General features: G+C 49.1%; 1 protein-coding gene across 1 annotated transcript in view; it reads left to right on the forward strand.

Moving 5' to 3' along the window:
• The first annotated feature begins 941 nt into the window (after window positions 1-941).
• Window positions 942-26,782, forward strand: part of CHST8 (carbohydrate sulfotransferase 8) — a 128,649-nt gene continuing 102,808 nt past the window's right edge. Inside the window, exon 1 of the mRNA XM_045988449.1 lies at window positions 942-1,300. The gene's annotated coding sequence lies outside the window, so the exon portion shown is untranslated. The remainder of the gene's footprint in view (window positions 1,301-26,782) is intronic.

Here is a 26,782-nt window from a genome sequence, read left to right on the forward strand (position 1 = left end):
ATCAGGTTCCTGGAAGCCAGTCTGCCTCCCTTCCCAGCACCTGCTTGCCCCCTGCAGGTGGGGGCTTCGTCTTTTCAGGAAAAACAGGACTGGAGTCTGAGCTCCCTCTCCCCCCTTCCCATCTGGGCTCCGTTCCGGTGCTCCGTCACTGTGCTCTGCCCCTTCCTCGCAGTGTTGTCGAGGGTGTGTATAGGGAGGAGCTGGCTGACCCAGGGTGACCGGGTTCACGAACCCCGCCCCAGCCCCCAAATCTCAGGACTTGACTCAACAAGCACTTCAAGGAGGTAGCCCTCAAGAAGAGCCTGGGTCATGGGTCCTTTCAGCAGAATCCAGAGCCCCAGGAATTTGGGGATGGGTGCAGACACCTGGGACCAAGGCCGGCCAAGACCTTGACCAAATTTCACTGAGGCTGTCGCCCAGGGATCCCCTCAGAACGCTGCTAGGGACCGATCCTCAGCGTTTCACCAGCCCCGCGCCCCCGCAGCGGCCGGTCCCGAGCGCGCGCCCCTGCCCAGCAGTGGTCACGGCCCGCTCCGGTGACGCCTAGTCATTTTCCCAGGTCGGGGCCGGCGTGCGACCCACCGAGGCAGTGGCAGCACTTTGGCCGCGCTCTGGAGCCAAGTGGCAGCCCCGAGGCCGGCTCTCAGGGAACCCGGGAGACGGGCGCGGCCCCCCACACCACCGCCCCCACCCCCGCGGCCGTTGGACCGCGCCCAGCGGAGGCTCCCTCGAAGCGCGCGGCCAGTGGGGCCCGCCGCGGGAGCCGCAGAGCGCGCGTGGGCGCGGCGCCCGCGAGCTCCCGAGAGGAACCCGCGGGATCGCAGGAGTGATCCCCTCCCCGCCCGGCCCCCGCCGCCACAGCCACCGCGGGGCGGGGCCCAGGCCGGGGGCGGGGCGCCGGGCGGGTGCGGCGTTATTTCCAGCCTTGCCGGAGGCTCCGCTTGCACTTCGCTGGGAGCCTTCCCGGCGCGCTAGCCGGATCTGGCGGTGCTGTGTGGAGAGGAGAGGCCGGCGGTGGGGGCCGGGAGGCGGGAGGCAAGGTACGGACCCGGACCCGGGGCCGTGGAAGAACACGCCACCGCGCCCTCTCCTCCTCCCTCTCCTGCGCGCTCTGGCCGCCGGCCCGCGCCGCTCGTCTCACCCACCGCACCCGGCTCGGCTCGGAGCGGGAGGAGGCCCCGGGCCCGAGCTGGGGCGGAGGTCCTCCCTGCAGCCCGGAGCCCGGGAGCGGAGGATTCGCCGTGGAGGACCGAGCCGGGGCTGGAGGCGCCCGCGGCCCCGCGAGCGCCGGCTGCGCCAGGTAAGTGCGCTGCGCCCCCGCCCCAGCCCTTCCCCACCCTGTGCAGCTCCCGGCCGGGAAGGGCGCCCCGAAGGGTCCCGGGAGGACCCGCGACTGCACTGCGTCCCGGCGCGGAGAAGCTGCACGGTTAAGCGTCTGAAGCCACGGGCGGAGATAGGGCGCGCGGGGTTCCAGTCCGGCCGCGCTTCGGGGACCCGCTCCAGTAGCGGGAAGTTTAATTAGACTTTTGCTCCATGGCTTTCACTTGCCGCCGCGAGTCTGTGCACTGCAGCCCTCGGGCTCCCTCGGTCCCCGTGGACGCTCTGCTCCTCTTCCCAGCTCTGGGTGCCGGGCGCGGGGAGGCGGCGTCGGCGGCGGAGAGGGCCGGGCTGGAGCGCCCGAGGCGCCCAGGGCTTTCCCGCGCGCTCCAGTCCGGGACTCCGGGGCGGGTGGCGGCCAGGGGCGGGGGAGGACTTCGGAGCTGCCTGGGCTTCCCCCCGAGCGGCGGAAGGTGCCCCCGCGCTCCGTCGCGCGCTTCTCCACCCCGCGACTCTCCAGGGCACCGGCCTGTTTTGTACTTGAGGCGAGTGTGTGTGCGTCAGTGATCGTGCAAAGGTGTGCACGTGAGAGTGTCCGGGAGTGCGGGAGTCCGAACCTGGGGCGACTCGGGTGGGCGCGGGAAGGATCTGCGTCGCCGCGGGACCCCGCCGAGCTCTGGCGGTGGCTGCAACTCCAGCTGCTAGCTGCCAGTTTTTCCCGCCCGCCCGCGCTGACCTCGGTACAGGCCGGCGTCGCCAGGCGAAGGTGCGTTGGCGGGTTTTGGTAGTGCCGGTGTTGGCGCTTGAGTCGGAGGGGACCCCTCTCCCTTCCCAGGCGCGGGACTCTTGCCGCCCTAACTTTGGCCCTACATGTGGTCCCCAGGCTCCGGGACCCCGACCCGGGACTGGCCCGGCAGCCGCACAACGCCCTCGGCTGGGAGCACCCGCTGCGGAGCTGCTCTAACCGAGAAGTAGGGGCAGATCCTGGGGCTCCCAGTGTTTATCCTTCCCGGGTATCGGGTGGCTCTCGGGTCCTTGGGCGCCTCCCTGTTGGACCCTGCGCAGCTGGGACTGACTACGTAGGGAGATTGGGCAGCAGGGTGGTTTGTGTCTGGCCCCGCAGCAGAGCAGGGGCGGAAAGTGGTTGAGTGAAGGAACCATAGCCCCTGTGGGGTGCATGGTGGGAGAGGAGGTGGCAGAGGAGGAAGGGACAGACTGGCCCCTTCCCCACTTCTGGGATGCTTCCAAGCTGCACTACCAAGCCCACTTTTTTGGGGGGCGGTAACCTCTCACACCCGAGTTCACCTTGACCCTTGCCTATGGGTGGGGAACTTTCTCAAGTCCTGCTCTAGAGCAGGGCGGCCTTTGGAACAGAGTGGCTGAACCCTCTTTAAACTTTCCCAACTGTTATGGCCTCTCCTGGCCACCTTCTGTCCCTGTCCCAAAGGCAAGGCAGACAGGCTGCAGGAAGAGGTGACCTTCTGCTCCCTGTAGGAGACCCTTTTAAAATCCAGGCTGCCCACCACCTAGGGCAGGGCAGGGCAGGGCCGGCCGGGCCAGGCCAAGGAGCCCTCCCAGGCAGAGTAAAAACACATTTCAGAGCCCTCATCAGACTTGCCTCTGTGAAATGACCCACAGGAGGAATAAAATGCAGACCGTGAAGAGGTTGAGTTTCATAGGACAGTCAATGATGTAATAGCATCTGAACAGAGAGAACCTCAAAGTCAGGCCCCATCCCATTCACTGCCTAGCCCCTTCACCCCAAGACACACCAGTAGGGTGGCTTATTTATTTATTTACTTGGAATCAAACTCCGGGGAGTGAATTATGTTCCCCTGGTATTGATTTTTAAAAAGACCCCAAATTAAAAAGTCAAGGCTTTCCTTAAAACAAGGTCAAGGATTAATTATTTATAGAGAGACATCAATCAGGTGAGGTGGGGACTCATTTATAAAACCCCTGAGCGGGCCCAAGAATCATGGGCTGATTTTCACTGGCTCAGGCTGGGAGAGGAGCAGGCTTGTCTGACCTTCTGGGCTTGGCAAAGCTTTGCGGGATTGTGACCAGAGGAAGAGGCTTTGTAACTCAGCCTGCCGTTTGAGATGCCTTTTTCATCTTGTAGCCAGAATACCACTTGGGAAATTTCATGCATATTTGCTGTGTTTCCATAATGAACATTTACTGATTACAGAGTATCAAGGGAATTTCATTTTTTAAACATTTATTCAAATGTCTGTTTATGTAAGCTAATAAGTCTGGGAAAAGTTCAGTAGTGACTTTTTTTTTTCTTTTGCCGTATGGTCATACAGTCGTACGGTCGTTGGGAAAGCGAGCTGGTGAGCTCCTTGCAGAATTTGCTTGGGATTCACTTAAAAGGTGGGAAGTCAGAGTCTCCTGACTGGAAACGCCCTGGCAGACTCCCTCTCTGCTCTTTGCTCAGAGTTTTTGCCAGCGTCGACCTGATAGGCTTTTTGTGGTTTTGCTGATCGAAGTGATGAGCGCTGAAAGCTTTTATCATGATTTGCTGATGCATCCGGCTGGAGGCACCTGTCATGGGTGCTGGAGTCTTGTGCGGGCTGGTGGGAAGCACGGAGGCCCCCATCTCTGGCCGGCAGCCTGACTTGGAGTGGGAGATGTCTGTCTCAGCTGTCCCTGCTGTGCCTCCCTGATTCTCCCAGGTGGGTGTGAAAGCCTCCTTGGGGAAAATGTGGAGCAGGGAGGGAGCCTGTGGGCAGGACAGTGGACCAAGGGTATGGCGGCACCTTCATGAATGGCTGTGGTCATTAGAGCCAGTAAGCACTGTGTGAAACAAGCAAGGACCCTGGCCTTTCTGCTAATCAGAAGGTAATGAGTTAGAAACAGGAGGTTTATGGAGGGCTGGCCCAGTGAGATCATCGTGGCCCTGCTGTGGGACAGAGAGAAATTAAAAAAAAAAAAAAAAAAAAATCGAAGGTTGTTGTCTGGGTGTGAAATCGGGAGATGGTGTCCTGGAGCCTTAGGAAATTTGCTGGGAGCGGGGATCCTGTGTGGTGACAGCATGGGGATAGTAGGCTCCCTGGCACTGTCTTTGGAGTCAGAGCCAGGACTAGCCTGACTCCAGAGCGGCTGTGTTCCCTCCCTGCGGGGAAAAGGCAGCCCCAAGGCAGAGGGAACCCCTGCGTTCAAACAACCAGGGGACAGGGCATTCAGTCTGGTGGCAGGGGACACGGGAGATGCCATCTCATTTCTTCCCAGCTGGAAGGTGTGGGACCCCATGGTCAGTAAATCACGGTGGCCCAGGATGAGACTTACAAATCCGTGGTGGGAACAAGTGATGACTTTTACCCTGCACAAAATTACTTGTCATTTGCGATATGGGGGCGCTAGCGGGCACCTGCTGGTTGAACTGTAGCCTCGGCCACCAGCAAAGTGGGGGAGCCTGCGTCCAGGTGGGGTGACAGCAAAAGGCAACTCTGATTCCATCTGGAAAGCCAGGAAGTCAGAGTGTGCACAGGCAAGGGGCAGGGGCTCCACATCCCAGCTCCCCTACTTGAAGGTGGGCCATGCCTTTCTGGGAAATCAGGGGGCAGGAGCAGGGGAGGGATAGGGGGTGAAGGAGGCTCCCTGTCTCTGCCAAGCTGCCACCAGAGGTGGCCCTGGTAAGCAACAGTTATTCGAACTAAATGAGAGTTGTCAACATTGAAACCGGGAGCCGGAGGACCCCATCCCACGTTCCCATCGTCCCACCTCTTGGGGCTGTCCTCCATTCTGCCATCAGGGAATGCTTGTGGAGCAGGTAGCAGGTGTCTGTCTCTGGACCAGGCTCTGGGGACAGAAAGTAAACTAAACTAAGAGAGACCCCTCCCCCTGGGGGACAGCCACTCCCCCATCACTGATTCATCACTCACTGATTCACGCTCTGCCAGATGACGCCATTGCTAAACAAGTAACCAATACGTGTGTTTCTAGGCTGTGACAGGCGGATAAAGGAAACATCTGGGTGGTTCGGAGATGCATCGTAGAGTAGCCTGCCCGGGACTGAGGGTCGGGAGGACCTCCTGGAGGAGGTGAAGCTTCAGCTGAGGTCTGAAGGAAGAAACCTGAGGCTAAGCAGCAAGGAGGGGCGTGGCCAGGGGGAGGGAGAGAGCTTGCCTGGCAGAGTGTGCACATGCATGAGAGAGGGAGCTGCGGGAAGGCCCGCATGGCCAGCAGAGTGGAGGGGTTGATGCAAGTGGAGACACAGCCAGAGCCCTGGCCATGCTGGGCCTTGAAGGCCAGGGAGAAGCTTAGACCTTGACCCCAGCAGCTGCCGAAGAGGAGGGAGCCCAGTGAGGAGGGAGCTGCAGTAATCCTGCTGGAATTACTGGAATTACTGGAAGGTTCTGAAGAGGAGCAGGCCTGTGGGAATCTGCTGGGATTCTGGTGCTGGATTTGGTGTGAACGGGGAGATTGGGAGGCCGTCGGGACCCTGACTTCTGAATCGCTGCTGGGAGCTATCGGTTCCCTGAGGCCACCTCCCCACCCACACCCCTAGATCAAGAATTCCAGGTTCCTGTCCCCTCTGGTGGGGTCATGTCCTCCAGGGCCAGGGCTCAGGCAACTGCCTTTATGCCCCTGCCAACATGGCCCACTTCTAGCTTTCTTCTAAGCCCTTGGGCCTTCTGCTGCCTTGCCCCCCAGCAGGGAGTGAGACTCAGTAAGTGACAGTCCAGTGCCCCATGCTCTCCAGTGAGGACAAGCTGCTCTGTGTCCACTCTCCTTTTGAATTGATTGCCTGCAAGGCTGCTGGCCAGAGGTGGCCCTAACCTGGGTGTCACCCTTAGCTTTGTGGGGCCCTGGTAGGTCCTTTACCTGCCACCCACTTGTACCTGCCCTGGCAGCTGGCCGGCACTGGAAAGGACTCGCCTCCGGTCAGTCCAGCCCTCTTTCCTCCCCTCCTCCCCGTGGGAGCCCATCTGGACATGCTCCTGCCCTCTGCTGGGGGCTCTGCCGTGGACTTACAGCTCTCCAGCTCCCTCAGATGTCAGCGAGTTCCCTGTGGCTGTCTGCAGCTCCGCTCGGCATCCCCACAATCCACTTGGCCCCCCAGCTCTGTCTTGCAGAGCTGGGGTGGGGGGAGCGGCTCTATGAGTCACCCCGCTTCCCGTTGTGCCCACGCTGCTGGCTGTGGGCCCTGAGCCGAGCGGCCGCTGAGCTGCAAGCAACAGCCCAGGTCGCTGTCACCTTGTCCTCACTCTGGCTGGGCCTGAGCCAGCTCCTTCCCAGCTGGGCCAGACTCGGGGACAGGAGGGATGAGAGCCAAGGAGAGGATCCTCGGAGGTAGAGATGAATCCTCTGGCCCCAGGTGTTTCGGGAGCTGATTCTTCCAGCACCGGGACCCTTTGCCTGGAGGGTGGCGTCACCACACTGTCCCTCCCTGATACCCCGGGGGCTGCCTCATCACCATAGACCACCGACCGGGTGCCCAGGTGCTCACCGGTGGGAAGGTGACACAGGAGAGCCCTCTGCCAGCAGCCCCTAGTCCAGACTGACTCACACTTGGCAGACTAGTCATTCCCCCCGCTCAAGGCTGCTTCTTCTTGGGGGCTGACTCATCTCCCTGGACAGGACCCATCTGCCCAAGCCTGTGAACACAGAGACCCTCCATCCCTGAGACTGGGGGGCTTTGCTTCCAGTGCTCCTGACGGGAGCGTGCCAGGCATCCAGCAAAGACTGACTGCAGTCCTTCTGTGTGTGGAGCCGCCTGCCAGGCCCAGAGGAGGCTGAGGGAGCGTACGGGCAGGTTTCCGTGCTGGTTAAAACAGTACTCACTTTGGCTGTCGGGGCCGCGATGAGCTCGGAGAAGGGACTTGGTGATGGCTGCTGGCGGGCAGAGTGAGCTCAACTTTGCACTCTGTCTACGCCAGCTGAGCCAGTGCCTGGTGGAGGGGGTCTGTCTACACTGGCTGCATCTAGGGTGGGAGCACAGATACTCCCATTCAGTCTGGGCCAGTCCCACTCTGCGGGACTTTGTACAGGGTTCTCTGTGGTTTTGGGCATGGTCCCCGTGCCTGGGCTCTCCAACCCCTCCCCCACGGACATGGACCCTATCCATCAGGCCCTGGCTCCCAGAGCTGATGGGGGTGAGCCTGCCGTGCAGAGCAATCCGTCTACATTCGTTGAGCCCAGTTTGTCATGCAGGGAGTTTGTTTATACGGGTTGGGCTCAGCGCACAATTCAGGCAGTCTGTCTACACTGGTCAAGTCACAGCATTATGCAAACCATCTGTCTACAATGTTTGAGCCAGTGCTCAGAGCAGGTACTCTGTCTCTACTGGTTGAGTTGGAGGAGGTGCAGCCGGCCCGGTTTGGCTCCCTCTGCTCCCTCACCAAGAATATTCTTCTTAACCCCTTCCCTTAGGTGTGTCGGGGTCCGATTTGAATGCTACGTGCTTTTCTTGACGGCTCCCTCTGCTTTCCCAGGTCTGATTCCAACCGGCCAAGGTCGGTCTGGGCTGGGAGCGGGGTGGCTGTGGGGCCTGCTGATGGGTGGTGAGCTCCACGGGCTGTCCCCTGCCCTGTTGTGGCGCTCTGGGCACCGACGCTGCCTGGGGTCAGTGGCTACTGGCTCCTGTCGTCCCGCACTGTGGCCACACGCATGGCTCTCTCTCACAGACGTCCTGTAGGTGTGGATGACTCGGGTTGGGTCTGTCTTGCCTTCTCCTGTTCAGATTTTGGGCATCTTTGTGCCCTGATGTTATCTCCCTTCCCAAGGGTTGGTCTCATCTGCACATTTAATGTCTGTTCATCTCTGGGAGGACGCGATCTAGCCCTTTTATTTACCTGTTCTCAGTCCCTCTGCTGTGAATTCAACTGTCAAGGGGCAGCCATGAATGGCCACCAGCTCCAACCCTCTGCCTGCCCCCATGCAGCCAGCCCCGGTTCTGAATGAAACCAGCACCCAGGGTCAGATCTCCTGGGTTCAAATCCCAGCTTCGCCGCTTGGTCACCATGTGGGCTAGAGGCTCAGTTTCCTCATCTATAAAATGGGGATGACAGTAGAATCCATGTCCTGTGGCCATATTATTATCCTTATTATCTCCTGTGTGTGGTCTGTCTGTGAGTCCCTTTCTATCTCAGGTGCGAGGAAACATACTGATCAGGGCCTTGCCTGGTAACGTGACAGAGGCTTAGGGGACATGTGACCGCACTGGCTTGTGTCCCCTCAAGTCTCGCCTCTTCCCCATCCTGCATTTGGTCCATCAGAAAACTTTTTTTTTTTTTTAAGATTTTATTTATTTATTTGACAGACAGATCACAAGTAGGCAGAGAGGCAGGCAGAGAGAGAGAGAGAGTAGGTCCCTGCTGAGCAGAGAGCCTGATGCAGGGCTTGATCGATCCCAGGACACTGGGATCATCACCCGAGCTGAAGGCAGAGGCTTGAACCCACTGAGCCACCCAGGCGCCCCAGAAAACTTTTTATTCTGAGTGCAGTATGCATACTGAGATTGTGTGCACCACGTCGTGAAATCCCACAAGCCAAACACACCTACGTGCCAGCCCCCAGAGGAAGACTGGGAATGTGACCCATGTCCCAGCGGTCCCTGGGTCCCCTTCCAGGCCCTTCTGCCCTACCACGGCTAACTGCTATCCTCCCCGAAATGGCACTGATCAGTTCTCCTTGTCTTTGAACTTGATGTCAGTGGAATCCAAAGTCTGTACGCTTCCAGGGTCTGGCTTACCAGCCTGGGTATGAGACCACCTACCTTGTTTATTCGTTCTCGCGACTATGTGGGATGCCGTTGTGCGAATGTACCCCCGTGTACGTCTCCATTCTCCGGCTGACTGACACTGGGATTGCTCAGAGTTTGGGGTTGTGGTGAACAGTGCTGCTGGGGACATTCCCGCTCGTGTCTCTTGGGCACAGGTGCTCACCTTAACGAACATTGACCGAGAAGAGAATTGCTGGGTCTCGGGGTGCACGTAGGTTCACCCGTGCGGGTGCTGTCGGTTGTCTGACGTGGTTGTGTTAATCCCCTGCATGGACACCAGTTAGCTGAGAGTTCCCCTTGCTCCACACCCTTGTCCACACTTCCTGGGGCCCATGTGTTTTGTTTTTGTTTTTCATTTTAGCCATCCCATGAGTATGTAGAGATATCACACTAGAGTTTTAATTTTATTTTCCAGATGACTAATACAGTTTATTTATTTATTTGGCTAAGTATTTGTTGAACTTGACACCATTATTGAACAAATTTGAAGATTCACTTCCATCTTGCATATTGTGGGTATCTTAAATGTCTGGGGGGGCTTGTGATTCCCTCTGCGGGGCAGGCTTGAATCTGCCTGCTGGGGGATAATGGGTGCCGATGACAGGTGTTTCTCTGGATGAGACTGGGGACCGGCCACCGGCCTCAGGTTCACTCCGGGAGTGTCAGAGATGTAGGCACTGGGCCCTGGCCCCGGCCCCCAGTCACCAAATAAACCCTTGTGTTCTTTTCATCTCTCTGTGGCTCATCTTGCTTTCCCTTCACACATTCCATGAGCATGAGCCCTCTGTCCATCCTGTTCGCTGTCATGTCCCAGAACCTAAAAAAGTCCTGGCATATAGTGGGTCCCCACTGACTTGCCCCTTGACCTCTGCGCTCTCCCACCCCAGCTGCCTTGATGGGGTTTTGTCCATAGCCTGGGCTGCTATGGGGAGGGTTCTGGGAGTTGGGCTCTGGAGCCTCGGAGGGTGTCCCATCCTGGTGCTCTGCCCTTCTAAATGACCTCCTTGTCTCCAGAGCCAGCTTCTGACTCTGGGTCTTTGGGTCTTAGGCCCTATACTCTGTGTTGGTGTCCCTAAATCCCTGTATGCCCCCAGAGCTCCGGGCATTGGCTATTTAGGAACAACTCTTGGGTGACCTTATGTCTGATGGGCTTCTCTGTCATTGGGTCCCTCTGGAGAAGCCTGAAAACACCCCCCAAATGCAGCAATCCGTCCCTCTGCCAGTCCGTCCCTCTGCCACTCCGCATCCTGTGTTTCACAGACGACACACCCTTGGGTCAAGGGAAGGCAGGAGGGCCAAGTCTATGACCACCTCATCCACTCCTGCCCAAAACAGGAGTGGTTCCCATGAAAAGGGGATAAAACCTCCTTTCTCTGGGTGTTTCTTGTTCCCTTTCTTCTCAACTCTGACATACTTACTTGCAAGGCAGTATGGCCTGGGGGATGAGAGCTCTGGGTGAGACCTGTTTGGTTCAAATCAAGGTTCTGTTCTTGTTTGGTTTTGAGACCCACCCCTTGCCCCTAGGGAAGAAAGGGCTATTCACACACACAATCCTGATGCCACTGGCAGGGGATGGCTAGGGTGGCCAAGATCTCTGAGGTTGAAGAGTGAGAACAAGGGATCTGGCTGGGGCATCTGCAGGCAGGAGACTTGGACTGGTCCTCAAATGTGCGGAGGGGAAGATGACACCTGATGGGTCACTCAGTGTGAGCCCCACCCTTGAGGGTCCGCAGGAAAGGGAGTTCTCAGGGAAGGAATTGCACTGAGCTGGCAAGAGAACACAGTCTCGTTTACCCAACACTCAAGGGCACAGAGTAATGATCAGGGGATTGCATGTTAAAGGCCAAGAGTGAGAATTTTCTCCTGGTGTCAGTAGAAATTCTCTCCAAACTGTAGAATCGTGGGGCACGGACAGTGGGAGCCACATACCATTGGCTTTAAAATAGGGCAACAAAGAATCCATGACACACACACTGTGTTTATGCGATGTGGAGGCGGTGTGCAAAATGAAAGAGCTAAAAGCAGTTTGGGAAAAACAGCACCTTTTTTTGTTGTTGTTGTTGTTTTTTCGGTGGAAAGACAGATTAGAAAGGTTTATGCTCTTCTGTGATAACTAATATGAAAGGTTTATCAAAGTTAAAAAAAAAAAAAACCAACCCTTGACACTTTTCTCCAAAATTGATTTGAAGACTTGGCAGATTTGAAGAATCGTTCAGTAGCGTTTTATGGGTCGATGCTAATTTGATGCAGCAGACCCGTGCATCACGCCAATTTACTGCCAAACCAACATTAAGCACAGACCTCTCGTGCAAGGTTTATAGGCGGACAGCTCATAAAGATGCATGCTTGACAAGTATTCTTCTTCTCTTAGGATGTGCGATACGAAGTGTTTATCAAAAACTAACTAAATCGCCCTCGCCTTTTCCTCGTAAACAATCTCCGGGGACTTCAGGCCTGGATCACGGGTGATAATTCCCGTGCAATATTTCACTGCTCCGGCTTCTGTTACGCGGGGAGCCTTTGTCTCCAAAAGCCACAGGTAGCAATCCTCTGGAGTGGAGGGTTCCCTTAGGGACCACTTTGGAAAGAACCTGTAACCCAGGCCACAGGAAAGCCGGTGATGGTGACGTTCTTCTTAGCGGGGTCTCCTAAAAGCAGTCGAAGTTTGCACCTGAATGAGATCGGTGGCCCCAAGGAAATACATCTCCTGCCTTCGTTTTTGTTTCCGGGGCTGATGTGTGATGGGTGATCACCGCATGTCTCTCTTGGTCCAAATATGCGTCAGAGCCTTGTCAATAAGGAGATCACCCAGCTCTGTTTTGCTCGTCGGAAAGTGCTTAACCATAAAAATTGCTGAAACTCCTGTCTTTCACCACCGAAAACCACAGCTCACGTTTTCCACAAAGGAAAAGTGGACTTCGGTGGTCCTGGGCTCCTCTGCACACCCCCAGGCCCCCCAATGTCTCCCAGCCCCGTGTTAATTACCGGGACTCCAAAGAAGCAGGTTGCTGAGGGGAGGGGGCCCATGGTGTGCAGACGGCCGTGAGCAGGGAGCCTCGTGGGTTTTCACAGGGGGAAATTTGATCTTGGGCAAATGTCAAGACGTTTTTGAAATCTGTGTTATGATATCAGCTCATTGCCAGTGTAGGGCTTCATCTGGATTTCATAAATATTGAATGGACCTTGGCCAGCTGGAGAACACAACAGCTAACTCCTCCCCAACACACACACACACACACACACACACACACACACACACACACACTCACTCACATCCATGGGAATCACAATCTATTGCTGAGTTGTCATGAAAAGCCAATTGGTGATATTTCAATCACAGTGTTCTAACAAATTCCATTCAAATTCCTTCGGAATGGGAGCTAAGCCTTCCTCCTGCTGCTGAGAGAATGATATGCTAAATGTAGCTTCCTGGGGCCCTGGCAGCCATCCAGGCTTTGTAATTTATAGTTCTCCTTCGTGGTTCTTCAAGTGACCTTGGAACCTCCATGCTGGTGGATTTCTTAGGTTTGCACGTTGCCCTCCGTCATCGTCTCTTACGAGACGGGTCCCCAGGTGCCCTTCCAGCACCCACCAGCCTGGAGCTGGAGAGAAAGGATGTGAGCCGGGACGCCCAGGGAGCCCATGGCAGGTGATTGGAAGATTGCTTGTTTGCTTGTGACCTTTCCTCTGAAATTGATGTTGGCCACGAGCAACAGTCCAATATTGTGTTTCAAGGCAGTCTGCTGGTGACAGGAGCCTTCCCCCAGCCCCCGCACACAGCAGGTAATCCTGGAAAAGAAGGGGAGGGACACTTCGTGCAATTACATTCATCAGCTATTTCTGGTTGGGGAATAAACAAAATGGCCCAAAGTGCTGCTGTTACAGATTCTAGCAGAGGAGTGGCGTGTAGGAAAGATTAATGTACAATTAAAACCCGTGTACGGGTAAATTACAGGGTGACAGCAAACTAATGCAAACACCGCAGACGTGTAATTAAGAGGAGTTACGGGCTCTCGAGGATGGATTTGCTGAGGAAAGTGCTAGGGAGCTGTCTGGGGAGCCGGCTGGACAGGGGCAGGCGCCTGGGGCCAGAGGGGAGGAGGCGGGGTGGCTGGGGAGGTGGGGAGGAGAGCCCCGCAGCCTGTGGGTGGGGGCAGCTCAGAGGCAGTGGGTGGGTGGGCACCGCAGTTCCTTCTGGGTGAAGCAGTCTGCCTCCCCAGCCTCAGCCAAGTCTTGTTCCAAGCTTCCAGCTCTTTCTGGGGCCACCCCGCTCTCCCCCTCCTCACCTTTGGCTCTGTGGCCATGAGCGCCCATGGATGTCTTTTTTTTTTTTTTTTCAACGCTTTTAATTTCTCCTGCTTTGTCAGCTTTTTAAGGAATATGTTACATTATGTGGAAATTGGATGCTAACAAGATTTGTATGAATAAATTAGACTCTTAACTTTTTATGTTATTACAGAATTGAAATGGACTCTAATGACAGTCAGAATTAATGTTCTGTTTCAAATAAATGCTGGGGATGTGACTGAATTTTCAGTGCACTCTCCTGTCTTGAGCGTCTGGCCCTTTCCTGAGAGACCTTTCTGGAGAGCAAGTGGGAGACACCTCCGGGCCTTTCTCGTGGGACAGCCTTCTCGCCCAGCCTGACCGCAGTGGGTGCTCTGGGAAACTGCCGCTGCTGCTCCCAGAAGTACCCGCCAAGAAGAATGGCCCTTGGCCTGGATGGCTCCTTGCCCAAGGGTACGTCCCTCACTGTGTCCTCCCAGCCCCAGAGTGCCCTATGGGCTCAGCTGAGGCCTCACTGCCTTTCTCTCTGCTGGCTCCTGCCCCCTCACTTCCTCACAGGGGTCTCCCAGGAAGCCTCCCCAGGGAACTCAGCCCACCACACTGGCTCTCAGAGATTTCAGATTTCCTACACCAAACCTCTGCCCAGGTTGAGTCTCTTCTGCCGCAATCAGAGCCCCCAAGGACCAAGATCGGCCTTTCTGCTCTCTGTCCCCGTCTTGAACCCCGGGCTGGATGCCGCGCTGATGGGATCTTGGCCTCGGTCCTGGTCCACCTTGTAGGGTTTGAGCAGCAAGCAGTGGGACCAAAGGGATCCCCCGGATCTGACTCCCCAAACCACCTGGCTCTGTGTAGGGGGCAGACTTGGAGGGATTTTCTGTGATGAAAACTCCCATGTCCCAAAGGGCAAGGTTATTGGGGGGCTGAGGACACAGGGTTGGGGACCACAGGTGATGGTGGGAGGGAGGGGCCTGGGAAAGTAGCAGAGAGCGGGAGGCAGTCCAGACCTGGAGCAGCCTAGGTGAGGGGCTCAGGACGCATGGCAGCAGACACGCATGGGGTCTGGGGGGCCAGGAGCCTTACCCCTTGGAAGGGAACAGCAGATCCCCGGCACCAGCTGTCCCTAGCAGGATGGGGGCCCAGGGTGGCCAGATATTTGAACATTCAAGAACAGACAGGTTTTTGTACGAAATCTGTTCCTTTGGAGTATGGAGACTAATCCCAAATTTAAAAATCAAAGTCTTACACCGACCACACAATTTGTCCGTGACCTGCATCTGGAAGAATCTGCAACCCAGAGTTTTACTGGCAAGGTGGACAGTTTCCCTCCTAGAAGACGAGGGCCAGAGCCCCTGGAAAGGGACAGTAACTGCCGAGACCACAGGCCATGGCTGTGCAGAGCTATTGGGCTGCAGGCAATGGTGGCCTGCCACATGTGGCCTCTGTCCTGCCCCCTCCCCCCATCTGCTGGGAAGGGGGTCCTCACCGGTGGGTTCTGGGCATCCACGCTGCTGGGTAGGCCCTGAGTAAGGTTGGCTTCTGGCAAGTTTAGCCCTGCCCCGTCGGGCCACTCCACGTGGGGCTCCGTGGCTGAATGGGGTAGCAAAGGAGCCCATGTGGACCCCCACCCTACATCTGACAGACCTCACCTTCAGCATTTCCTGTCTCCTCCTTCACGAGTCCTAGAAAACCCCTGCAAAAAGGCTTTAGGAAGAGTAGAAAAAAGATTAGAAAAAAAAAAAAAAGTAAAAATAAGAAACTAAAAGTCTTACCACCCACTCAGCACGTTTTCTGGAGCTGGGGTTCCCATACATTGTTACAGAGAGCGAATAGCTTATATTTATATGTCTTTATATGCATAAACTCGTAAGTCATATTCATTTTATAAAAATGTAATAATTTTTATCCCTACTGCACATACCCTGGTTAATCACTGTATATATCACGAACGCCTTTCCAGGGTAATGGATCTATTTCCATCCTGTGTTTTACACCTGCACAACATTGCTTCATGTGAATTTATCATAATTTATATAAACAGTTCCCTGTTGGACATTTTGGTGGTTTTCATTTTTGTTTTTCAATTTTAAAGAACGTCAAAGCGAACGGTCTTGCTGTATTCCTTGGTGTCACTTCAGGATAAATTTCCAGAAGTGGAATTGTTGGCTCCGAGGGTCTGCATGGTTAAGACTTTTAATATTTCCTGACAAATCACCTTTCCAGAAAGACCCAGCAGTGCGTGAGTGTGCCTTTTTCGCACCGGCGAATCTTCATTTTTTTAAATCTTTGTCAGTTTGATAGGTTAAAGAGGGGCGTGCTTAGTGCTTTTTAACAATAACTTGAATTTTCGTCAAGGTAATCTATCTATATGTAGTTTAAAAAGCATAGGTAGTAGAAGGCTTATAATAAACCCCGAGCTCCCCTGCTTTGTTCCTCACCATGACTCCCGGTCCCGCCCCCCAGAGGCAAGCCCCTAGGACTTTTCTAGCAACTTTGTTAGTGGAGATTACTACCTCTGTATTTCTGTGTAGCCTGTATACTGCAGGCGTAGAAAGGCCAACCAACCATCAGACCACCATTTAAGGAGCACCTACCCTTTGCTGACCGATTTCCAAATGCCATCATTATCGTTTGCTTAAGTCTTTTATTTCCTGGGCTCATGTGTGGTCTCTTCTGTTTTAGTCTGCCTATTCTAGGACCAGAACCCACTATTTTAATTAATGTATCGCATGAACACGTTTTTAATATTGCAGAGGGCAAGCGTTTTCCCGTTATTCTTGCGTGACTCCACATTTTTATTCTTTTGGAGGTGCCCTTTAGAAAGAACTGTTGGGTCAAGTTTCCGATGATACCCCGTAGAGATTTGTGTTGGGGTTGTGTTTCATTTCTAGATAAACTTGGAATAAATTTGGAGGTAAATGGACCTATTAATATCTTTATTACGTTTTGCCATATTGAGTCTTGTGATCCCTTGAATAGAGAAATTTTTATTGAGAACCAGCCATGGGCCAGACACCGTTCTAGGCACTGGGTTTATCCCAGGAAACAAAGTAGAGGAAGATCCCAGCTCCCATGAAGCCAGCATAACAGTTACTTTGGAGAGACAAGCAGGGAAAGGGGGATTGGAAGTGTGGGGTGGGGTGAGGGTGGGGTGGATGGAAGTACTGAGTGGGGTGGTCAGTGTGGGCGCCATTGAGAAGGGGAGACATGAGCGGACATGAGATTTGGGGGGAATGTCAGCATGGACCATAGAGATGATCCAGACCAGTGGTTCTCCACCTGGGGCAACTGTGCCCCCAGGGGACTCGGGAGGCTACTGGCATCTAGTGGGGACAGGCCAGGGATGCTTCTGAATATCCTACCATGCACAAGACAGTCCCCACAACAAAGAATTGTCTGGCCTCAATTGATAGTGCCAAGGTTGAGAAGTCTTGATCCAGGCGAATATCTGCCAGGCAAGGGGATGCTCAGTAAAAAGTCTTAAGGCAGGAATAAGGAACAGCAAAGAAGTAGAGAGGGGGGGGCCAAGGGAGCTGGGAATGAGGCCACAGAGGTGGGTTGGGAGGGAATGGGGAGAGGGCCAATGATCTGGGCCTTGTAGGGCAGGATAAGGAAGTTGATTTTCTGCCATTGAGTTGGGGAGCCACTGCGGGGTATTGAACAGAGGAGTGCCATGATTGAAGTATGTTTTGAGAGGATCGCTCTTCTTGCTACTGTGCTGAGGGCCAAAGAGCTGGTAGGTTCTTACAGTGAGAGATGATGGTCTGAGCCAAGATGGTGGCAGCAACGTGGAGTGAATAGGTCAGATTCCAGGTCAGTTTTGAAGGCAGAGCCAACAGGATTACCTCACGGATTGAATGGGGTGTGAGGAAAGGAAAGCTTTAGTCTGAGCACCTGGAAGGATGGAGTTACCCCCAACTGAGTTGGGAAAGACAGTGGGCACAGCAGGTGTTGGAGGGGTTTAGACCAGAAGTTCAGTTAACACATACTGTATTTGGGATGTCTAGTATACATGCAACTGTGTATGTTGGTTGGTTGGTTGGATATACAAGTGTGGAGTTATGGAGAGAGCTGGACATATAAATTTAGGAGTCATCAGCACATGGTTTTTGAAGCCATAAGACTGGTTGAGGTCAGTTAACCAGTGAGTGTAGAAAGAGAAGGGAAGAAGACCGAAAGCTGATACCTAGAATATTCCAAGGAATATTCCAGGTATATTCCAGGAAGAAGTCAGGGAGATGAGGAGGGACCAAGATCAGAGGCCAATAAGTGACCAGGGAGGTAGGAAGAAACAGGAGAACACAGCATCTTAGAGGCCAAGAGAAGAGAGAGTGCCTCGTGGAGTGCATCGCTCACCTGTGTCAACGCTGGTGGAGGACCTGGGATGGACCAACGGATTTGGCAGTGCACCCGAAGAGGATGGTTTTGGTGGAGTGGAGGGAACAATGTTCTTGGGACTATGAGACAATGGCAGGAGTTGAGAATATGGGTAATAAGAGGCTTTGCTGCAAAGGAGAGCAAAGAAATGGGAAGTTTGCTGCTGAGGGAAGAGGGGCTGAGATGCTTTCTGTTTTTGCTTTTAGGTAAAGGGAAGAAATAGCATGTTTATATGTTGATGGGAATGACCCAGTAGAAGGTGGGAGATTCTGTAGGTAGAAGAGAGGATCGCTGGAGCAAAGTCTGGTAGCAGGAGCACTGAAGTTGGTGGAAGTGGAGGGATTGGCTCTAGGAGCACAGACTTAAGCTCTGGTGAGAGCTAAGAAGGCAGAATAGTGGGTACAGATCTGGTGACTGGAATATGGAAGTTCTCTCTCTCTCTCTTGCCACAACCCCCTCCCCATTATTGAGATAGAATCACATGACATTCTCCCATTTAAAGTGAATAATTCAGTGGTTTTCTTTCTTTCTTTCTTTCTTTCTTTCTTTCTTTCTTTCTTTCTTTCTTTCTTTCTTTCAGATTGTATTTATTTGACAGAGAGAGATCACAAGTAGGCAGAGAGAGAGAGAGAGCAGGAAGCAGGCTCCCTGCTGAGCAGAAAGCCCAATGCTGGGCTCGATCCCATGACCTGAGCTGAAGGCAGAGGCTTAACCCACTGAGCCACCCAGGCACCCCAATTCAGTGGTTTTCACTATGTTCACAGAGTTGTGCAACCATCACCAAAAAGAAACCCTATCTATGTTACTAGTCACTCTCTATTGAGACCTCCCCAGTCCTAGACAACCCCTCATCTACTTTGTGTCTCTCTAAATTTATCTATCATGGACATTTCAGGTAAATAAATCATGTAATAGGTGGTCCTTTTGCTTTGTTTTGTTTTGTTTTCACTTAGCATAATGGTTTCCAGGTTCATCCCTGTTGTGGTACCTCATCATTCCTTTTTATAGCTGAATAATATTCCATTGTATGGATATACCACACTTATTATTGTATCTTTTCATCCATTGATGGACATTTGGGTTGTTCTTGCTTTTTGGTTATTATTAATAAAACTGCCAGGTACACATTTGTGCACGAGGTTTTTGTGAATATATGTTTTCATATATCTCTGTGGTATATACAGAGGGGTGGAAATCCTGGGTCCTTTGATAACTCCGTGCTTAACCTCTTGAAGCATGCCAGATTGTTTTCCAAAATGGGGGCACCATTTGACATTCCCACCAGCAATGTATGGGGGGCTCTAATTTCTTCATCTCCTCAGCAATACTTGTTACTGTCTGTTCTTTGGTTCATAGCCATCATAGAGAGTGTGAAGTAATCTACGATTTTCATTTAGCATTTGATTTCATTATAGTTTTTTTTTTAAATATTTTATTTATTTATTTAACAGAGAGAGAGGTCACAAGTAGGCAGAGAGGCAGGCAGAGAGAGAGGGAGAAAAAAAGGCTCCTCACTGAGCAGAGAGCCCGATGCGGGGCTCGATCCCAGGACCCTGAGATTATGACCTGAGCCGAAGACAGAGGCCTAAACCACTGAGCCATCCAGGCGCCCCGATTTCATTATAGTTTTGATTTGCATTTCCGTAATGATTCGTGATGTAGAGTGTCTTTTCACGTGCTTATTGGTCATTTGTACATCTTTGGGAAATGTCTTTTCAAATCCTTTGCCTATAAATTTATTTTGTTTTGTGAACTATGGAATTGTAAGAGTTCTTTATGTATTCTGGGTATAAGTTCCTTTTCAGCTATATGATTTGCATGTGTTTTATCCTATTTTATGTATTATCTTATCACTTTCTTGATGGTATCACTTGCAGTGTTAAAGTTTTTAATTCCAGTGAAGTCTGACTTATGTATTTTGTTGTTGTTGTTGTTTGTTTCTTTGGTATTGTGTCCAAAAAAGCCTAACCCAAAGTCATGAAGATTTACTCCTTTCCTTTTTTTTTTAAGGTTTATTTATTTATTTTAGAGAGGGAGAGCGAGAGCGTGCATGCGCGCAAGCAAGACAGAGAGAGAGAGAGAAAATGTGTACATGTACATGCCCACACAGGGAAGGGGAGGGGCTAAGGGAAAGGGAGAGAGAGAATCTCAAGCAGACTCCTTCCGCTCCATCTCATGACCCCAAGATCCCAACTTGAACTGAAATCAAGAGTCAGATGCTTAACCGACTGAGCCACCCACATGCCCCAAGACTTACTCCTTTCTGCTTTTTTATTTATTCATGTTTTTTATTTAATTTTCCTTTCTATTTGAAGTAGTAGGTATTCCCAGGATATTAAACAGTAGTGGGCTTTCCTTGTTCTATTCCTGACACTAATGTTTCACCATTAATCATTGATGCTGTCAATATGGTAAGATTTTTAGAACTTAAAGAAATAAAGTGTCCCATATACATTTGTGTTTATGAATAATCAAAGACTTCTTCCCAAATTTATTTGATCCATCTATGGAGATAAACATGGTTTTCTTCTTTGATCTATTGATGCAATAAGTTATATTAATAGATACCTAATATCTGTTATGGCAGTTCTGTAATGCATTTCTGGATTAATCTTAATTTGTTGGGGGTACATAATTATTTTATTATACTACTGCTTAATAGCTGGAAGTTTTATAATTTCCTTTGTGATTCTTTGGCTCATGAAATATTAAGACTCTTAAACATTTTAAGGGCATTTTTTTTTCTTTTCTGCTTTTCAGTTATTGCACTATATTCGGAAATTGTAGTTTGCATGCTATTGATGCTTTAATTTTAATTGAGAACTGCTTTGTGTCCTGGTTGGTATATGGTCTTTTTTCCCCCATTATATTTAAAATGATCGTATCATTTAAAATAATACATACCCTCTAATCGCTGGGTGCAGAATTCTATCTGTATCATCTATATCTATCTACATACAATCTTCAGTTAGTCTTGTTACTTGTACTGTTTGTATCTTTTATATCCTTTAATTTTTTTGATGCCTAATTTATCAACTTCAGAGGGAGATGTGTTAAAATCTCCCAATATGATTATGAATTTGTTTATTTTTCTTTACAATCTTATCATTGTTTATATTTTTCAAAAGCTTTATTATTAGGTGCAGATAGGTTCGAGATTATTATATCTTCATAGTGAATTACCCCTTTTTTCTTTGTGTAATGACTCTTTTAATGTCTGTTGATGCTTTTTTTTGCTTTACATACTGTTTTGCCTTATATTACTATTATGAAAACAACCTTTGCTTTGTTATTTATGTATCTTTGTTATCTTCTCAGTATCTCTTGACTTCCAGCACTTTTGCATCAGGCTTTGGAAAGGTCTCATAACAAGTTAATCTTTTTTTGTGTGGTTACTGGTGTATTTGCTTTCTTTGTTTTGTTTTATTTTGTGTTTTTTACTTTCCTTGGTTTTTCATTCTTTTTTCTTTTTTCAAAAAAATGTGTTTGAACACATCTTCTTTATCAATTTATCAGTCGATGGAAAAATATTACTCAGCCATTAAAAAGAATGAAATCTTACCATTTGGAATGACATGGATGGAGCTAGAGTGTATTATGCTAAGCAAATAAGTCAGTCAGAGAAAGACAAATACCATATGATTTCACTCGTATATGGAGGTTAAGACACAAAACAGAGGAGCATAGGGGAAAAAGAGAGTAAACCAAGAAACAGTCAACTTTAGAATGACCTGTTGGTTATCAGAAGGATGGTAGTTAAGGGGTAGGTTAAATAAGAATAGGGATTAAGGAGGGCACTTGTGATGAGCACAGGGTGTTGTATGGAACTGTTGCATCACTAAATTGTACACCTGAAACTAGTATTACACACTATGTTAACTGACTGGAATTTAAATAAGAACTTAAAAAAATATATTTTCTGCTTTCTGAAAAATTGATTGTACTTTCTTTTTTTCTTATTTCGCTCCCTCTATTGATTTAGAAGTTACGCATTCTATTATTTATTCTTTCGGTGATTACTTTCGGCTTTTTAATGTGCATACTTGGCTTAATACAGTATGAATGACTCCAAGATTTCTGCCTTCCTCCAAAGCAACACAATGATGATAGAACATTTCAGTTCTGATCATATTCCCATCTTATATCTTTTGTCTATTTTTAGTGCTTTATTGTTAATAAGTTCCTAATTTTTTTTTATCAATGTTACTGTCATTAACATTTACAATTAATGGTTAGTTAGATTGATTGCTGTTTTCCAAGTTCTTTGCTCACTCCTGCTTATTGTGTCCTACTCTCTGGGTTCCATTTCCCACTGCTTCCTATAACTGCTTTCCTTAGTCCTTTCAGGGAAGGCTTGTGGAAATGCCCTTGGATTTTGTTCATTTAAGTATGATTTTCCCTTGATTGGTTGAGCTGAGTCTAAAACTCTGGGATGATAGGTGTTTTCCTTTAGCTCTTGAAGACTTAGATCATTGTTTTCTGGTCTCTACCATTTGTCAAAGGAGCCCTGGTGTTAGTCTGCCAGTCCTTTGTGGATAATATCTTTCTCTCTAGTTGTTTTGGTGATTTTCTCTTTGCTTTGATATTTCAGCTTCACTTGGGTATGTCTAGGTATATAATTTTCCTTTCCCTGCTTGGAAGTCGAACAGTTATTTATTCAATTGTATGGTTGTCTCAAGTTCTGAAGTTTTCAGTCATTATCTCTTTAAATAGGTCCTTTCCTTACTAGCCCTTTAAAGGCCAGCCACTTGTGTGAGGGATGTGACGGGTAAGAACACGGACTCTGGAGATAGCTCCATGGATTCAACCTTCTTCAGTGCTTAATAGTTGAGGACAATGACTTAAACTCTCTGTTTCTCAGTTTTCTCATCTAGCAATTGGGCATAATAATAAGCTCTTAGGTTGTTGTGATAATTAAATGAGTTAATATATGTAGAGTGATTAAAATGGCTCCTGGCATATGGTTGGCCCTATGTGAGCCTTAGTTTCTAGTGTTCCCTGAAGGGCTCCAGAGACCCTATACTGATGCTAATGTGATCATACGTTTTCTAGATGCATCTGACTTTGTTTCAGTCCCTGGGGATGCATTTCTGCCAGTCTCCATGCTTATTAGTATCGTTTTTGGACCTTCTTTTATTCTCTTCCTTGTAACCTCAGTCTCCTATTTTCCATGGATGCATGCTGGCTGGTTATGTCAGATAGATCTCCTGGTCACAGCGTCTCCTGGCTTAACTAATCAATCCATTATTAAACTCTTACATTGCGTTTTGAATTTCCATCACTCTATTGTTTTTTATTTCTAGGACTTCTATGGAGGTTTTTTAGATCTACATGCTATGTGTTTTAGTAATTTCCTGTTCTTTCATTGTTTTTAGTTCTTTACTCACTTAATAATTTAGAATGCAATTATATTATCTTTCTTCAGTTTTTCCTTATTGCAGATTTGTAGAATGCTAGTCCTTCTGTTTGCTTGACAAGCTGATTTTTCCCTCCTGGTAAATCATTTCCTTGAGCAGATTATAATGTCTTTTTTTTTTTTTAAGATTTTATTTATTTATTTTAAAGAGGGAGAAGGGGCGGAGGGAGAAGAGAACCTTCAGCAGACCCCACGCTGAGCACAGAGGTAGATGTGGGGCTCGATCTCATCTGGGGCTGAGATCACTACCTGAGCTGAAACCAAGAGTTGGATGCTTAACCGACTGTGCCACCCAGGTGCCCCCAGATTATAATTTCTATATGATATTCTAGGGAAGCAAAAATTATCCAAACTAAGACTGGTTTTGGTGGTTTTTTTTTTTTTTTTAACTTTTTTTATGGTAACCCTGTGCTTCTTGGATTGTACCAGGATTGCTTCGGAACATTTCAAAATATGTTTCTGTTGGCAGTCCCAGGGATGCATCCGCTAGGACCCATTTTTCCCATTATTTCTGTATGTGAGGATTCTACACCATATAGGTAGTGTAACTTTCAGCCTTTATAGCCAGGGTGCAAGCTTGGGACTTCCTTTCTTCCTGGAAAGTGCCCCCCCCCCAAGATTCTTTGTATTTTCCCCAGACCAGGGTTGAGGGTTCCTGCCCCCCTTTCACTGAGTGGGATGCTTTCTAGAGTCTAAGTTTTGTGCAGGACCTCAGGTCTTGCTCCTTATCACAAAAGGGATGAGAGCCCAGGCTGGATCCCTGCCCTTTGTGGACATCGGGCCCCCATCCTGGCCTCTGGGGTCTCTGTTGCTCCAAGGCCTCTGGGGCCCCAGCTGACACTTTATGGCTCCGACTCTCAAATCTCTTCATTTTCTGCACCTGAGGATTTCCTTTTCTTTCCTTCAAGCTCAATTATGTATTTAATTATTTTATATTGTGTTTTGCCCAGCATTTCCATGCATTGGGAGCTGGGGGGTGTTAATGTGTGTGTCTAGGGGGAGATGCTGTGCATATTGATTATCATCTCTTATTTAGGATTTTTACATCTAGAGTGACAAGCAAGATTAGTCTGTGATTTTTTTTTTTTTTTCGTTTCATCTTTCATAGGTTTTGGTATCCGGGTTATGAGTTATTCATAAAATTAATTAGGAAGTTTTCCTCCTTTCTTTATCCTCTGGAACATTTTAAATAGCATAGAAAATTTCGGTTCCTTGAAGGTTTGAAATTTTCTAGTGAAATGTGTCTGAGGACTACGCCTCTGGGGTGGGGATGATTGTTTTCCACACTTATTTTCTAGTTGGCTTTTCTACTTCTTAAATCAGTTTGTATTAACTTCTGCTTCCCTAGACTATCATACATTTAATCAAGACTTGAAAATTTATTAGCATAAAGATTCCACGTGGTATTCCTGTGTTTTAATTTTTTTTTTTTTTTTTTGCATCTCTGGCTACATCTCTTTCTTATTAATGCTGTTTTTTCCTCTCTCTTTTTAAAAAAAGATTTTATTTATTTATTTATTTATTTGACAGAGATCACAAGTAGACAGAGAGGCAGGCAGAGAGAGAGGGGGAAGCAGCCTCCCTGCTTAGCAGAGAGCCTGATGCAGGGCTTGATCCCAGGACCCTGAGATCATGACCTGAGCGGAAAGCAGAGGCTTAACCCACTGAGACACACAGGCGCCCCTTTTCCTCTCTTTCTATTCTCGATTGGACTTGCCAGAGATTTATATATTTTATTGACCCCTTCTGAGAAATAGCTGTTGGGTTTATTTATTCATCCTATTATTGAATTCCTAAAAATCAGTACTTCCTCCTGTCATCTTTAATCTCTTTTTAAGGTTTCTTATCTTGCTTTCATTCTGATTTTTTTAAGTTGAATGTTGAAGCCATTTATTATTATTTTTTTCTTTAAGAATAAAACACTTAAGGTAATAAAATTTCCTCTGAGTACAGTTTTGGCTACGTTCCCTAAGTTTTGGTGTGCATACGTTGTCACCATCATAATTTTTCATAGCCGAAAATTGCTATTTTTATCTCCTCCTTGAGTATTTCATAGCTTCTAAGTTTCCCTCTTGTTATTAATTTCTAGTTAGGCAGTATTGCATCCCGTACATTTTATCAAAACTACCATATTTTTTTATGAAATTGCAATGATCTTGATTGTAATGTATATCATTATTTTCCGTACCATGAAGAAAGAAAAAAAAAAAATCCACCACTGCTTAAATTCTAACATCCTGTCAATTGTAAGATGTATCTTGGTTTCAGAGATGATGTGAAAAAAGCACATCTTAGAATGTCTGAAAGGTGGAATTTGTCATTCTTTTTTTTTTTTTTTTAAAGTAGGCTTCACACCCAGCGTGGGGCTCACCTTGGGGCTTGAACTCACAACCCTGAGATCAAGACCTGAGCTGAGATCAAGAGTCAGATGCTCAACTGACTGAACCCCCCAGGCACCCTGGTTTGTTTTAAATTTAAGTGCATTGTGATTTGAGAATGTGACCTATATGGTACTAGTTCCTTGCAATAGAGTTTAACCCGGTATGTGGTCAGTTTTTTATAAAATGTTTTACAGATATTTGAAAATAATGCATCTTCTCGATCTGCCAGCTATAGGAATACACGCACACATATATATTTCTGTACATTTCACATATACACACATTCACACTCATGCATATATAAAATCAATCTTGAAACAGTGCTTTTCGAATTCTCTGTATCCTTGCTAGTTTTTTCTTGCCACTTGATCTTTTCCATTTCTTTTTTTTTTTTTAAGAATTTATTTATTTATTTGACAGAGAGATACAAGTAGGCAGAGAGGCAGGCAGAGAGAGAGGGGGGAAGCAGGCTCCCTGCTGAGCAGAGAGCCCGATGCAGGGCTCTCGATCCCAGGACCCTGAGATCATGACCTGAGCTGAAGGCAGAGGCTTTAACCCACTGAGCCACACAGGTGCCCCCTGATCATTTCCTTTTCTAAGTGAGACCTGTTGTAAAATCTTCCACACAAACAAACAAAACATTTCCACACTGTGGTAGACTTGTTCATTTAATTCGTGATTACCACTTTTTGCTTTACAGTTGATCCTTGAACAAAGTGGGAGTTAAGGGCACCCATCCCTGAGCACACTTTTGACTCCCCTAAACTTTTTCTAACAGCCTACTGTTGACCGGCATGATTATAACTTAAACAGTCGATGGGTATATTTTGGACATGTATTACATACTGTATTCTTACAAGGGTCCCTAACTTTTCCCCATTGTTTTTGCCATTTCTGGGCTGTGTGGTTCATCTGTGAGTTTTTTCAAATGGTCACAAACCTCTAAAAATTCTCTAATATACTGTTTGCAAAATTTGCATAGTTCAAACCCGTGTTGTTCAAGAGTCAACTGCGTATATTTTGAGGGGCTTTTGTTAGATGCCTACGAGCTCCTGTTAGGTCTTCTTTTTTAAACTGCCCCTTTCCACCTTCTGTTGTGCCACTCCTTACCCCTCCCCTCACTGATTCCTTTTGGCCTTGAAAGCAACTTCATCTGATAGTAACGTCACAGTGTCAGCTCTCCTTGGGTTAGTATTTCCTGGCATTCCACTTAACATGGACTTACTTCTGTTGCCTTTGAAAGGCTTTTCCACCAAGATTGATGGCCTTCATCTGGCT

This window comes from Meles meles, chromosome 19, assembly GCF_922984935.1.
Source record: "Meles meles chromosome 19, mMelMel3.1 paternal haplotype, whole genome shotgun sequence".
Classification (NCBI taxonomy): Eukaryota; Metazoa; Chordata; class Mammalia; order Carnivora; family Mustelidae; genus Meles; species Meles meles.